This window comes from Cavia porcellus, unplaced genomic scaffold (genome assembly GCF_034190915.1).
Source record: "Cavia porcellus strain 051 isolate PalLab524CR breed Dunkin Hartley unplaced genomic scaffold, mCavPor4.1 scaffold_3, whole genome shotgun sequence".
In the NCBI taxonomy this organism is placed as follows: domain Eukaryota; kingdom Metazoa; phylum Chordata; class Mammalia; order Rodentia; family Caviidae; genus Cavia; species Cavia porcellus.
Genome location: NW_026947486.1, coordinates 102,104,095 through 102,117,801, shown reverse-complemented (window position 1 = coordinate 102,117,801; position 13,707 = coordinate 102,104,095). Strand labels below are relative to the sequence as shown.

Here is a 13,707-nt window from a genome sequence, read left to right as displayed (position 1 = left end):
GGCTTTACTCAGCATTTAGCCCTCCTGCCTTTCAAATCTTTTTACCACAGGTGATCTCTTCTCCACTTATCTCCCCAGATCTCCCCAGTGATAAACCTGAGCCTGGATATACTTTCAAGGATGGCTCTGAGCCAGAAACTCTAAAACCAGGATGTCAAGGCAGGATGACCACTGATGGCTCCCCAGGCCTGCTTAGACTGCACGGTAGAGTCCGTGATGCCCCACCGAATGTTTCCTCTTTCTTTTCTTCCAACAGCTCTCCCTTCCTTCCTTCCTTAAATAGTCTGAATGCTCTTGTACCCTCCTAAATTCAATTTGAAACTTAATCCCCAATATACTCTTAAGTGGTAGGGCCCTGAAAAGGTGATTAAGTCATGGAGGATGGAGCCCACAGGACAGTGATTAGGTCCCCTTCTAAAAGATGCCTTTTGCCCTTCTACCTTCTTTCTCTGAGGACACAAAATTCCTCCACTCCTGAGCACACACCAACAAGGTGCCATCTTGGAAGCACAGAACACCCTCACCAGACAATGGAACCTGCCAGTGCCTTGATTTTGGATTTCTGGCCTGAAGAACTGAGAGATATAAATTTCCGGTGTTTATAAATCACCCAGTATCAGGCATTTTATTATAGCAGCACAGACTAAGACAATGCTGTAACCCCAACAAAGTTTCCACAAATGAATCTAATACAGCCAAAGTTGAGAACCACTACCCCAAATTCCTACAGCTCATATTTATCAAATTTTAGTGGGCACTAGGTCTCCTGATGGAGGGGATATCTTGTTAAAACTCAGAGTCTTGGGACCTATCTCTAGGATTTGTAACTCACCAGGTCTGGACTTATAAATTGGCAAATTCACAGGTTATATTCATGCTAGTGATCCATGAACTCCATTCTGAGAAACACTGATCTATACATAATCACAATTAGTATTATTATATAGCATAAATAAATGTGTCCATATCCATATAAAGGCAATTATATGTAGAGGTTGAGTGTCCCTTACCTGAAATCAGGATCAGAAATGTTTCAGAACTAGAAATTCTTTCAGATTTTGGTATATTTGCACTTTACCATTTGAGTATCCATAATCTGAAAATAAAAAGTCTGAACACTTAGGGATGTTTAACCTGTATGACTCATTTGGCAAAAGACAATGTGCCACCTTCTAGAATCTCTCCCACATTTGTTTATGAGCCAATCCACACATGGTCTTAGGGGCTATCCAATCCCCTTCAACAAACTAAAACCATGAATAGCGAAGTGATTTTCCCAGAGGATCTGGATCGTGGAAGAACTCCAGCTAGGATTCAAAATTCCTGACTATCCCTGCTCCCCACCACACCCAATTCAATCCTCTTTCCACCACACCCTTAACTTGTCTATACCAGATTCTCCAATTAGAATGCACATTCCTTGTTTGAAAAGATCATTCTTGATATTCTCCACAGCATCTGGCATGCTAGCGCAGTGCTTTGTACATTAGAGTAAGCGCTCAATTAACACTTGTTGATTTTCCTTTTATGAATTACTCGACCACATATTCATCAAAAGCTGGGGTTGGCACTCCATGTGAACTGTTTCCTTACACTAAGCAAATGCACAGCTCTGCTTCAACCAATTAGCCACAGAGTAAATTCTTCACATCAACATGCATCCTGCCATTATCTGATATGGAGAAAATTATAAAATAAACAGATAAAAATGACACAAGTTTCAAAGGGAATAAGTAAACTACATAGTAATTTATAAGGTAAAACAATTCAATTTCAAGTTGTATGTCAGAAAACCTTTACAAAGTATCTAAGTTCCCACTATATATAGCAAACAAATCATTATGGCAGTTAAAAAAATCTTGAGTGTTAAAAATTATCAAGTACATTGTTCTGGTAGTTTGAATACTTTGGGCAAATTTTTATTTATGCTGAGGCTATTCCTTTCCCTCTAACAGAATAATTAAAAAATAGACTAAGAGTAAACAGACGAGCAAACGAACAGGAATCAAAGGACACTAAGAAATAGATGGGTGAGCAGCAAAAGCAAGGACACTGTACATACTTGCCCCCCAAACCCCTGGTATATCTGTAGGTTCCACATCTTCACAAGTATGGATAGAAAATGTTCAAAAACAAAAAACCATTTATGAGCCACACAACAGTCTTTGGGCCCAAAGCAATTACACTCTGACCTCAGTATTGGCTCAGAAAGCTGACATAAACTCACCAACTGCCACTATTACTAGTGATGCTACAAATGCAACGGTCAAAACAGGGCTCACTGGGAGACAGGGCGGGGAACTGGTCAAGTCTGGGATTCTACCACTGGATGGCGTGATGCACCAGTGAATGGCAGACAAGGGAAGTTAGTGCTCACAGCAACGTCTCCTGCCTACTGCGCAGTTAGGCTAGGCATTTGGCACTACTGCCAGCTTGCAAGGAGGGATCCTGCACCTCCTCTTTTCAGAGGACCCTGCCACAAGTTATGTCACTTAAGGTGAAGAATTTATCTTATTTTCCTCGCACTAAAGAACAAACAGCAGACTTTAATATATGAGGTAGTAACAAAAAGTATCTTATATCTTGTTTTTCTAAAACTCAAACGTATAAAGGGTAGTTTTTAGTTGACAGACTATTTTTGAGCAGTTTTTGGTTTACAGAAAAATTGAGTGGAAAGTGCTCAGCTTCTACATACCTTCCCAAAGCCTTCCTTGTAATTTACCATCATTAATTTCTTGCATTAATGTGGTATGCCTGCCACAACTGATGGGCCAATATTAATATGTTATTACGAGCTAAAGTCTTACTTTGCATTAAGGTCCATCCTTTGTAGCATGCTTTTTCTGGTTTTTTACCAGTGTTGAAAGGGTTTTTAATATCTTTATAGAGTTTGAAAAACTGTAAATTTCCCTCCATCAAGACCATTCTGATTGCTTTAGTTTTGTCAAAGAAAGTTTCATAAGAATTATAATATGAATCATTCATTTATTTTTAATGATTAATGGTCTTAAGACTCTCATAGCATAGCCCAACAAATAAATTCAACTTTGAATACCCAAAATCATCCTTTCACAACTGTCCAACATCCAGTAGCGCTCCAAACTTGAAGGGAGTTAGAAGAAGTTATTGGGTCACAAAATAAAAAAAAAATAAGAAATATAGCTCTCAATACATTTCCAACATGTTGGAATTAGTTTGCTGCCTATTTAGTCTGGAAATGTTTATGAAAATGGGTCTGTCCTGACAAATCATAGCAATACAAGAAAAGTAGTATCAGGAGACAGGAAAGACACAGATTAAGGAAAATCAGGGAAGGAAGACAGAGAGGGCAGAAATGGTAGAAATCGGGAATGGTAGAAACACACTAGACACAGGCCAAAGCAACAGCTACTGAACAGAGAGAGACATTTTCTGACATCTGCATTTTTCTGAAGGAATGAGAAAGGGACAAATTGTATCTCAGTATAGTACCTCTTAAAACTGTCCAACTTAATATCTTGCTAAGAAAGTATTATCTGGCATACTAAAAGTTTGCTCTGCACATAAACATATGTAAAGATGGTAAACTTTCTATGCACAGAAAATGCACTCTATAGCCTGCTTCAAATCTTTTGGAGGACTCAACATAGTGTTATTCCTACAAAATGATTGTGTGTGTGTGTGTGTGTGTGTGTGTGTGTGCGCGCGTGTGCGTGCGCGCGCATGCCTATACATATGTGCCGCTGGGAGTATAGACATACTATCACATGCTACATTAGCATTTCAGTCTGGGTGCTGGGGATTTAGCTCAATGGTGTAAGTGCCTACCTGGCAAGAGCTAGGTTGCAAATTCAAAAAAAAAAAAAAAACATTTCAGTCAATAATGGACTATATATTTTGAGTGGTCCCAAAATCACCTAACACATTTCTCAGAAAATAAACCCATCCTGTTTAAATGCACGACTATATACAAATGTAAATGCCTTTTTTTTTTTTTTTTTTTTTTTTTTTGCTTTACAAATAGATGAAGTGGGACTAGGGATTTAGCTCAGTGGCACAAGTGCCTGCTTGGCATGCGTGATGTCATGAGTTCGATTCCTGGTACCCTATCAAAAAAAAAACAGATGAAGCAAAACTGAAATTATTTTTTCTGTCCTCCCAGGATTTGCAGTTCACTGTTCCTATTTAAGAACATACACTGTTCTCTTGTTTATCAGAATTGTTTCTCTCTTGGCTATAATTTTCCTTTAATCCAACTATGCAGCAGGACTAATTGCTAAGCAAGTTACTTGCAGACAATGAGAAAAAGATTCTAGAAAATCAATGTCTAGAATTCCTCTGTAATATTGTTTTACCTTAAATGCACAGAACTGCATTTGGGACATAAACCTGATAGTTGTATAGAGGATCCACAAAGTTTCAAAGCTAACTTGGAATGTGGCTCTCATGCAAAAGCAGATCAGAGGCTGCTTAGAAACGGGGCAAAGAAAAAATGTACTGAGAAAGGGACATAGTGAAACCTGGGGGAGGAAAACTACGCAAATCCTGACTGTGGCTACATTTTCCAAAACTTATCAAATTAGAGGCTTTAAGTGGACTCAGTTTGTTGTATTTAAATGGTCAATAAAGTAGATATATTAAAAGCAGTTCTAATAAAGCTCAACTGCTTTATCTACAGATGTAAGTACGAACTTTCGCTTCCTTGTATTAGTTTGGCAGCTTAGTTTCTTTCTTTACTGTGATTAGGTGTGCTTGTAACGTCAGAAAATCCCTTCCCAGTTCGTTCTTTAAGAAAAGCATGGCTTTTTACTGCCCAAAAGGGAATGCACAGGCTAAGGGTTCAAAAACCTGTATCAATCCTGGCATCTGGAGGTGCAGAATCTTTGACAAAGAGTGTATAAGACTTATGTACCTTCTAGAAGCTGTCTTACTGAGGACTTTAATTATTTTATCATTTTCAGTGTTGCAAACTACAATCATTTGCAAGATAGTTCTTAGAAAGTATTAAAAATTTATTTTAATTCTCTAAATCCACTACTATTGTTTACTATTACAAAATATGCATTACAACTTGCACCTCTGCCTGTGTGTGTGTGTGTGTGTGTACTCCTTAGTGTCTAAGAAATCAGGGGAAGGGAGACTCATTCTTCAGCTCCCTGGCCACATCAAAGTGCAGATTATTGATTACACTTATAGGCAGATGCTAACGATCAGCTTTGCAAACAAGAATAGCACATAAAACTAGGTCTGGCAGATTAAACTGAAACACCAATGCTTAAAGTTCTTAATACATCACAGATTTTAAACCTGGCAGGAGTCAATCGGAGCCTTAACCACATTCTAAAGTTGAAAATGAGACAAGGCTTATTAACTAATCAAATATACAGATTTAGTTTTGTAAAATCCTCATCAAAACAACAAGAGTATGCAATCTCTAAATTTCCAGCTATTATTTCTTTTGTATGAAAGTAAATCTAAAACCTTGTGGATATTACTAATTATTGTGATTTTTTTTATCAGTACCAGGGATCGAACTCACGACTGCCTGCTTGCAAGGCAGGTGCTTACACTGCTGAGCTAAATCCCCAGCCCCTAATTATTGTGATTACAGTGTCTATGGAACAATCTACATCTTGAAATATGTATAATATACTTTATATGGGTAAATAAAATACAAATTCTACAAACAGTAAAGCGCAGAAGAGGGAGACTTACTTTGTTCTTTTCTCTGGAAATACTCTATTAAAAAAACATAATCCACTTATATCTCCTTTCTTTGCAATTTCTATAGTAGTTCAAAAATGAGACACAATTACACCAGTGTTTAAATCCAGAGGAAAATAATCCATTTTTGGAAGAGAAATACAGTGGATTATAGGGAGCTAGGGAAATTGATGATGCGACGTTCATCAGCAGGACACGATGATGAACAGGGGAAATACTGCTTAAAAACACACGCCTAGAAAAGGGTAAAATTTTCTTACTCATTCTCATATTAAACCATTGGCACTGTGCATCCATATTCATCATTTCTTCTAAGTTTGGCATTTTCGGAGGCCCTGGGTATAAAGAAAAAATATTGTGATTCTGTGCTCAGATTTAAGAGTATGCAAAGCCTGTGTAATCTCTGCATGTATTTTAACCTATCCTCTCAGTACCATTTCTGTGTAGAATGACACCAGCTTCCCACTTGATACTTGCCCTGAAGATCAGCTGAGAACCAGCCCTGGCCGAATCCAGATAGAGTAACTCTAACATTGGCAAGTGAGGGAAAGAGAGATGCCATAGCAGATGAATGTGCCGTAAGGATCTGAGTATAGCAAGAGCCTGGAAAAAGGAAAGTGGGTGGTCAGATGGGCTGGAAAAAAATCACCATGAGAGCAAAATATATAAGCAATGGAAGCCACAGAGAGGGACCCACACAGCTACAGAAATAAATAATGGCAGGGATAAAAGGGAAGAAAAGCTAAAGAACTTATTTTGTCTAAGAACAAGTATTTGTGTGCCTATATTTTACTGATGCTGCCTGTCTGCATTTGCTATAACTTAACTTTTGACCTAGGTTTGGAAACAAATGAAATCTTTAAAATGTCATCCTACAATTTCCACAGACATTTCATTTCTTAGAGGAAAAACTACTTTTCAAGGAGTAATAGCTCTAAGTGTGGTCTTCCAGGCTACCATACCTAAAGATTCTTCAAGTCATTTTTTATTCTTGTACTTACAGACATACTTGATATGCTTTGGTACTTGCCCGACAGTCCAGGGAAAATTAAACTGAGAACTAGATAGACTATTACTAATGTTTAACTCAACAAGGAATAAAATCCTTACATTGCTCACAAATATTTTTATCATTTTTCAAAAATTAAGAAATTCTTGGGCTTGTAGTAGCCTTTAGAACAGTTAGAATATTTCTACCATAAAAGTTGTTCTTTTCAGAAATAGCCCATCTCTGAAAAGTTCTTGACTGTGACGTCTTTAATTTAGGCAATACAAATTTACCTGTGTATGGAAAAAACAAAAATGCAAACTGGAAAATAATTCGAACTGGAACTCTGGTGTTAACTGTTGAATCAGCTGTTTTATCTTGAGTCTCAGCTTTGTCATCAATAAAATGAAGGGAAGGATGGGTAGACAGTCCCACCTAATACTGAAGTTCTACTAGTAGGGTGGAGGAGGAGACATTTGTAGGAGCCTTCGTTTCTTTAGAGACCTGACATGAGGAAGCCTTAATGGTTCTCTAACTCACTGGCAGCTTTCCCATTTCACTTGTATTACGATCGTAACTCTATGTACAGATGCAGCAATAATTCAGAAAATCTTTTGGTGGCTTAAAAAAACTTAATACATTTACAAGGGAGATTTTGCAGTGAATCAATCATTAAAATCTGCTGCATTTTTAAAGACACAGAAAATACTGTCACTAATTTCTATGCCTGATCTTTATTTTCTTCTTGAGGCTTTTCTCTACTTTCTACATTCTCCCACCATGTTAAGAACTACTTTTTCTTATCATTTAAAAAGCATATTTTTCAAAAAGGATTATGCTTTCTGCAAATTTTAACACCTATCTGGCATCTACTCTAAGATCAGGGGAGTAGAACTGGGGAATAAGTCAGAGGTAGAGCACTTGCCCTCAATTCATCCCCAGGACCACAAAAAAATTAAATAAAATCATTTCGGAGGGGGACAAAATCAGACAGCATGACCTATCTGCACAAAGTGAGCTTATTATCCAAGTGACTGATTGCGGTAGTCAGAATCAAGGTATTATTATAATCAGAAACTATGGCTCACAGTCCTATGTGGAAATCAAAACATGCATTTTATCTAAATAATAGTTCTTTTTTTTCCAGTATCCTGGCCCATGAGAATCATGGTTAAAATTCCTTTCTAATTTAAAGTAAATGAAATGAAATATGAGGTTCTTTTCTGCCCACGCACACAAAAACTGCTTTCCAGACAAAATATGATTGTTACTGGGCTGTTTTTCTTTAAATCCTTTTTATGTCCTAAAACAAAACACATCAAAAGTTAAAATAAATATTTAGCTGTCAAAAGAAAACACCCCCATATGGAAAACACAAGTATGAATTTGATGATGTTTATTATAAAAAACAACATCCGTAAAAAGCACAAATGTTTTAAATGTGAGAAAAGACGACAAACCCAAATGCTATCATTATAGAGTTTTACAGGACAGTCCTAAAGGAAGGCTGAAGGTAAACTGCTGAGCGGCTACAAACACAGGTGACCTCCAGCTTCATGGGTATAAAAGTACCACCTGAAAAATTCAGGTAAGATGCAAACTGAATGAAATTCTCCAAACTGACAGTAACAGTGGCATTTAAGGTAGACCTCTGGTAAACCTCTGTGTTGACTTCAGTTCCCATCAGTTGAGTAATGTACAGAAATTCACATTTCTATTCTCTACCTGAATACAGTGAAGTCCTCTGTGAATTAAGTTACCTTTGAAATTACGTTTACTCCTGACCAGGTACTCTCCTCCCTCCAGCAGACTTCTCAACTCATCAACATTTACAGCAAGCAACAAGGACAGTAGCTGAGTCTTGGGACATCAATTCAGACTGTAACTCTGTAACTCAGAAACTGCACAGTCCAAGCAAATTACTTCACTAACTTCTCTCATGCTCATCTGCAAAATGTGCATCCTAACTGTCCTGCAGAGTGCTGTGAACATCAAATTAGATAATAGGTGTAGATCCAACTAGTGAACTTCCTGGGGCTGTAGTAGGTATTCAGTTTGTACTGGCTTCCCCTTTCCCCCACCCACTGACACTCCAAGTATGATCAAGTTTAACATTCGTGGTTTTAATTACTTTCAAGCAAGTTCAATGGTATATAGGACATGCAGTAATTTTCACTGTGTTAAGTAAGATCTTGAATGATTTATGCCTCAAGGGAGACAGTACAAAGTTGTGCTCAAAACCATAAACTTCAGAGGAATAAGATGATCTTAATTTTGATTTCTATTTCCAACCTTTACCAGCTATGGAGACCTAGGGCAAGTTAACTACCTCTCTAAGCTTCATTCCTCCATTATAAAATGAAGAGACTATATAATATATACAAGTGTCTAACAGAATACAATAAATGGTAGCTGTTAATCCTAATTACTTAGGAACTAGTCACTTTTAAGACCACTCAAGTGAGTTCAGTCTACTGTCCAGTGGCAGGAATGCACTGCCACTGTTCTCTACTCTCTTAGAGCTACCCTTCACAGCATTTTGTAGAGGAAATTCTACCACTGGCATCACTGACAGTTCAGGCTGCCCTGTACATTCCAGAATGTTTAAACAACATCCCTGGCCACTATACTGGATAACAGCAAGTGCATCTAGCAAAATATCTGGACACTGCCCAACGACCCATGTGGCAAACTCCCTCTGGCTGAAAAGCACGTCTAACACAATCCGCAAATATTGGGATTCTCCAAGATCTCAGGACTAGCTCTCCAGAAGAGCAAAGGCTTAATGGAGCCACTAGTTAGTACTATTCAGTCTTCTGGCCTCCATTATCCTTTGTTCTCCATAATTCAAAGTTGATCACGCACAAATAATCTAGGAGCCTAAGTTGTCATCAGAAGATACTCTGAATTACATGGATGGATGCTGGCCAGCCACTTCCCACTGCTCCACAGAGTGACTCAAAGCTGAAACTGAGCATCGAGAAACCTGCTATTTCCATTTGCTTTACACAAAATTTATCTTTACACACTGCATTCGTGTACCAAACTATCACACTGTACCCCAGAAATACGTACAACTATTTGTTAATATTTTTAAAAGGAAGAAGAGACTACAGACTCTAAGACAAGTAATAAACCATATTACATCATGGAGGACTGATTTTAGGAAATTTCTGTGGATACCAAAATCCACAGGTGCTCAAAAGGCATACTGTTTTTATATAACTTCTACATATCCTCTTAGTTAAGTGACTTCTAAATGACTTATAATTGCTAACACAATGTAAATACTATATAGTTTTAGACCATTGTGTAGGGGAAAACAACAAGGAAAAAAGAGGTTTGTAAATGTTCAAAAAAGATGCAACTTTTCCCGGAATATTTTCCCCGAATATTGGTTCACTGAATCCAAGAATACAGAGAAGTGACTGCATCACAAAAAATGAAGAAGTATATCTTAGCTGGGAACATGAGGTCAAATTTATGCAGTGACTAAGTCACTGGAAGAAATGACTCTACTGTGCCCGGTTGAAGCATGTATATGGTGACTATGTTAGTGTCCAAAAGATTCCAGATAGCTCTTCATTATCCACTACCGATTCACTATTTTTCTTTTTTATAACCATGCTACAAAGGCAGGAGCCATTTCTTATCTACTTTGTACCCCCGAGCCTGGCACAAGAGCCTCCAACAGAGGCGTAACTCAGTAAATGCTTGTTGAATAAACACATAGTCATAAACTCTGTTTAATTAAGTACTTTGGCAGCAAAGAGAACTTCTCTTTGCTCTTGCCCAACAGGAGCTGAAAGAAAAGATCTCTTAAGAGAAAATAATTATGATCTACTCCCTTTTACCCCACATCCAAACAACTCGGTAGTTCAATTAATGAAGAAAAAAATGTGTAGGCAAAAGTTAGGGAAAGCAGCCAAACAGATAAGGCCTAAAGTTCAAGCAAGCAGGAACATTTGTTCAACTCCCACTAGGTTATAAAAGCCAATATTACTGGCACCACAGGGGGAAAAGGGAGGGATGTGGGGACAAGGGAACTGAGAGGTGGAGAGCAGGAAAACAGGGATCAGGAGTCTCAGGAGATTTGCTGCTGTTCTTGGCCAAAGGGCTATTTTTTTTTAAATGTCCACACTTTAGAGGCAAAGGTGCATTGCTCACAAAAGGCTTCATTTACAAATTAGCTTTTGAATGGCTATGGAAAAATCTTCAGGAATATTCAGAAAGATAAATTGATCATTACTTCTGTTAACTTTTGAAATTTCTTCATCTTTTTGTCTCTCCTGTCCCATGGGATCAACAGGGTCTCAAAAAGGCATGTAAAAAGACACTCCTTTTACCTACAGAAAAGCTTTCGGGCCTCCAACCACCAACAGGCTTGCTCTTCATGAAAGATTTTATCCCTTTCAGCATTCTATCCCTCAGAGAAAAATAGGCTGAGGCTGCATTGTAAAAGTATGCTGTTTTTCATTGTTAAGGACACACAGAAAACACAGCATATAAATTTCAGACATGGTACATATGGTCACGTGAATAATCACATTTTCATCAGTATTCCAGACTCAAACTCAATTTCCACTTGAACATGTCCAGTAAACAAAGTGCTTATCTCATTCAAGTAATTCTTTAGTTTAACATATATTAAATTGGTTCCAATACACTGATATTACACAAGAGAAATTCTATCCATTTAAATCTTACAGAGTCTCTCAAAAGTTTCACTGGAAAATCTCAACTTGCCTGAAAAACTAGTTTCTTTCTCTGAAAATTAAACATGGGAATGGCATCCTGGAATTTCAAAAACCATATATGGTTACAGAATCTATATGGTAGTCTTAGACTATGTACTTATAATGAAATGGCTTGCACAAATCATGGCCCAACTATCCGACCAATTTCCCTTGGCATAAAGATTACATTTGCCCTTTACAATGTTAAATATGTAGTTTTTAAAGACCGAAAGAAAAGCCTAGATTGGAACCGTATAGAACTAAAATGAAAGCATTATAGCTCTACGATATGGAAGGCTGATGCCTATTTACCATGTATTCTTCTTAAGCAAATATGAGTTTCTACAGGCAAAGCTACCATTCCAGAAAGCCCTTGCTTTGGGGATGGGTTTGTTTCTGCGGATGAGCTGGAATGCAAGGTTTTATAAAAGTTCAAGGGACCCATAATTGAAACTGGTGCTATTCTGCAAATGTTCACATTTTCAAAGAACAACATAACATTTACAATAAAACGGACTTAATCAAGATAACAAAAAATTGTTCCTGGTGTGCCATAAGCTTGCCATACATTTGATAACCCAGAGAAGCATTACAAGCAATTACAAAATGATGGTCCAATTAGGAAAACTGGATCTATTCCAAATTCAAATCAAAGGGCAGTCAGTCCCAATGGAATAATTTAAATAAATACTACAAGGGATTTCCAGCAAAGATATATGTTTCTCCTACCACTTTTCCTCTTTTGAAATCCACACAAAATGCTACAACGGTGCATCTTTTACTCTTCAGCAGTTCCCAAAATCAAACTTGGAATCTCATTAATAGACCTGGTTCTCTCCTTTTCCCAAAGGGTCTGCTGAGCACAGGAATTTTATTGTAAAAGGCAATCAAAACAAACCTGAGAAACTTACAAATTCTCAAATCCAGAAAATAACACGAACCACACACAGTGTTTCCATTAGCCTTGCTGATTTGCAAACCTCTATCTAGTCCTGCAAGATCAAGGACGGAGGAATAGAAGGGAAACTTCGAAAGCACAAACCTCTAAGAGCCCAGTACAGGGGGGTGCACCTAGTAGGATTTCAAGCTTTTTGAAACAGAAAGGTCACACCCTGCAATTCTGAAACCCACCTTCTAAGGCTCAACCTGAGTGACAATCTCGTAGTTCCACACTTAGAGCAGAAATCCCCCACGCTCCCCATCCCCATTCCCCAAACACCTGCCACCTTCTAGGAGAGCACAACCACAGGGTGGGGGGAGCTCCTCAATCTCTCCGCAGCCCACCCCCACTACCCCCCTGATGCAAACCATGGAGAGCTCCCTCCCTCACCTCTACTCTCCATCCCTGCCATCTCTGTAGACCAAACCAAGACAGGTTCCCTTTCCTCTCCCTTCCCCAATAGCCGCCATCCTAGATTGGAAAACCAAGGGAGCCCCCTACCTCGTCTTCACCTGCTCCCCACAATCCCTTTAGCTACCTCTGAAAAAACCACTAGGTGCCCCCACCTCGCCCAACCCCCACTGCCCGCCATCCCTTGTGCAAAACCCAAAGCGCTCCTTGACTCCCTCCCACTCCCCACCATTCCCCAAGAGGGAAACAGGGAGCGCCCCCATTTCACTCCTGCACCCCCGCGCCTCCCCACTCCCTCCTCACCCTCCCCGCGGCAAAAGCCCCGGGGAGGCCGAGGCACGCACCCGCGGGGATCTTCCCGTCCCTCGTCCCGCACCCCTCGGCCGGCAGCCCTAGGAGCCCCCGCCGCCGCGCAGGCGCCCAGGCCAGAGGCCGCAGGTACCCTGCCCCGGAAGTGCCAGGAGCTGGGCGGCGGGGCAGGAGGGTAGACGCTCCCCGAGGACGCGCGCGGGCGGGCGGGCGGCCGGGAAGCGCACACGCACGCCCTCGCGGAGAGAAAGCGGGCTTACTGCCTGGGGATGCTCGCCCGCGCAGCTGTCTCCGCGGCGGCGGCCGCTGCCTGCACCCAAGCCAAGCGCGGCGGCGGCGGCGACTGCGGACTGAGCCCCCGTGGCGGGGAGGTGGATGTAGGGCGCGGGGGGAGGGGCGCAGGGGAGGTGGGGGAGCGCGCGCGCGGGGGCGTGCGCGGCCCGCTTCAGCCGAGGCGAGGCGGGGCAAGGGGAGGAGGGGCGGGGCGGGGTGGGGTGGGGCGCGGTGGGGCGCGCGCCGTTTGGGGCTGTGCCCCGGCCAGGGGACTGCGGGGCGTGGCGCGCGCGTGGGGGCCGGCCTGACGGGCGGGGAGGGGTGCTCGTCGTGCACGCATGGGGCGC

General features: G+C 40.5%; 1 protein-coding gene across 2 annotated transcripts in view; it reads right to left on the bottom strand.

The window, feature by feature from the left end:
* Window positions 1–13,484, bottom strand: part of Fhl1 (four and a half LIM domains 1) — a 57,452-nt gene extending 43,968 nt beyond the window's left edge. The window contains exon 1 of one of the 2 annotated variants that reach the window (XM_023562848.2): window positions 13,348–13,484. The gene's annotated coding sequence lies outside the window, so the exon portion shown is untranslated. Of the gene's footprint in view, window positions 1–13,122; window positions 13,236–13,347 lie in introns of those variants that run through there. The other variant, XM_063246452.1, reaches the window with a different exon arrangement.
* Window positions 13,485–13,707: the final 223 nt, after the last annotated feature.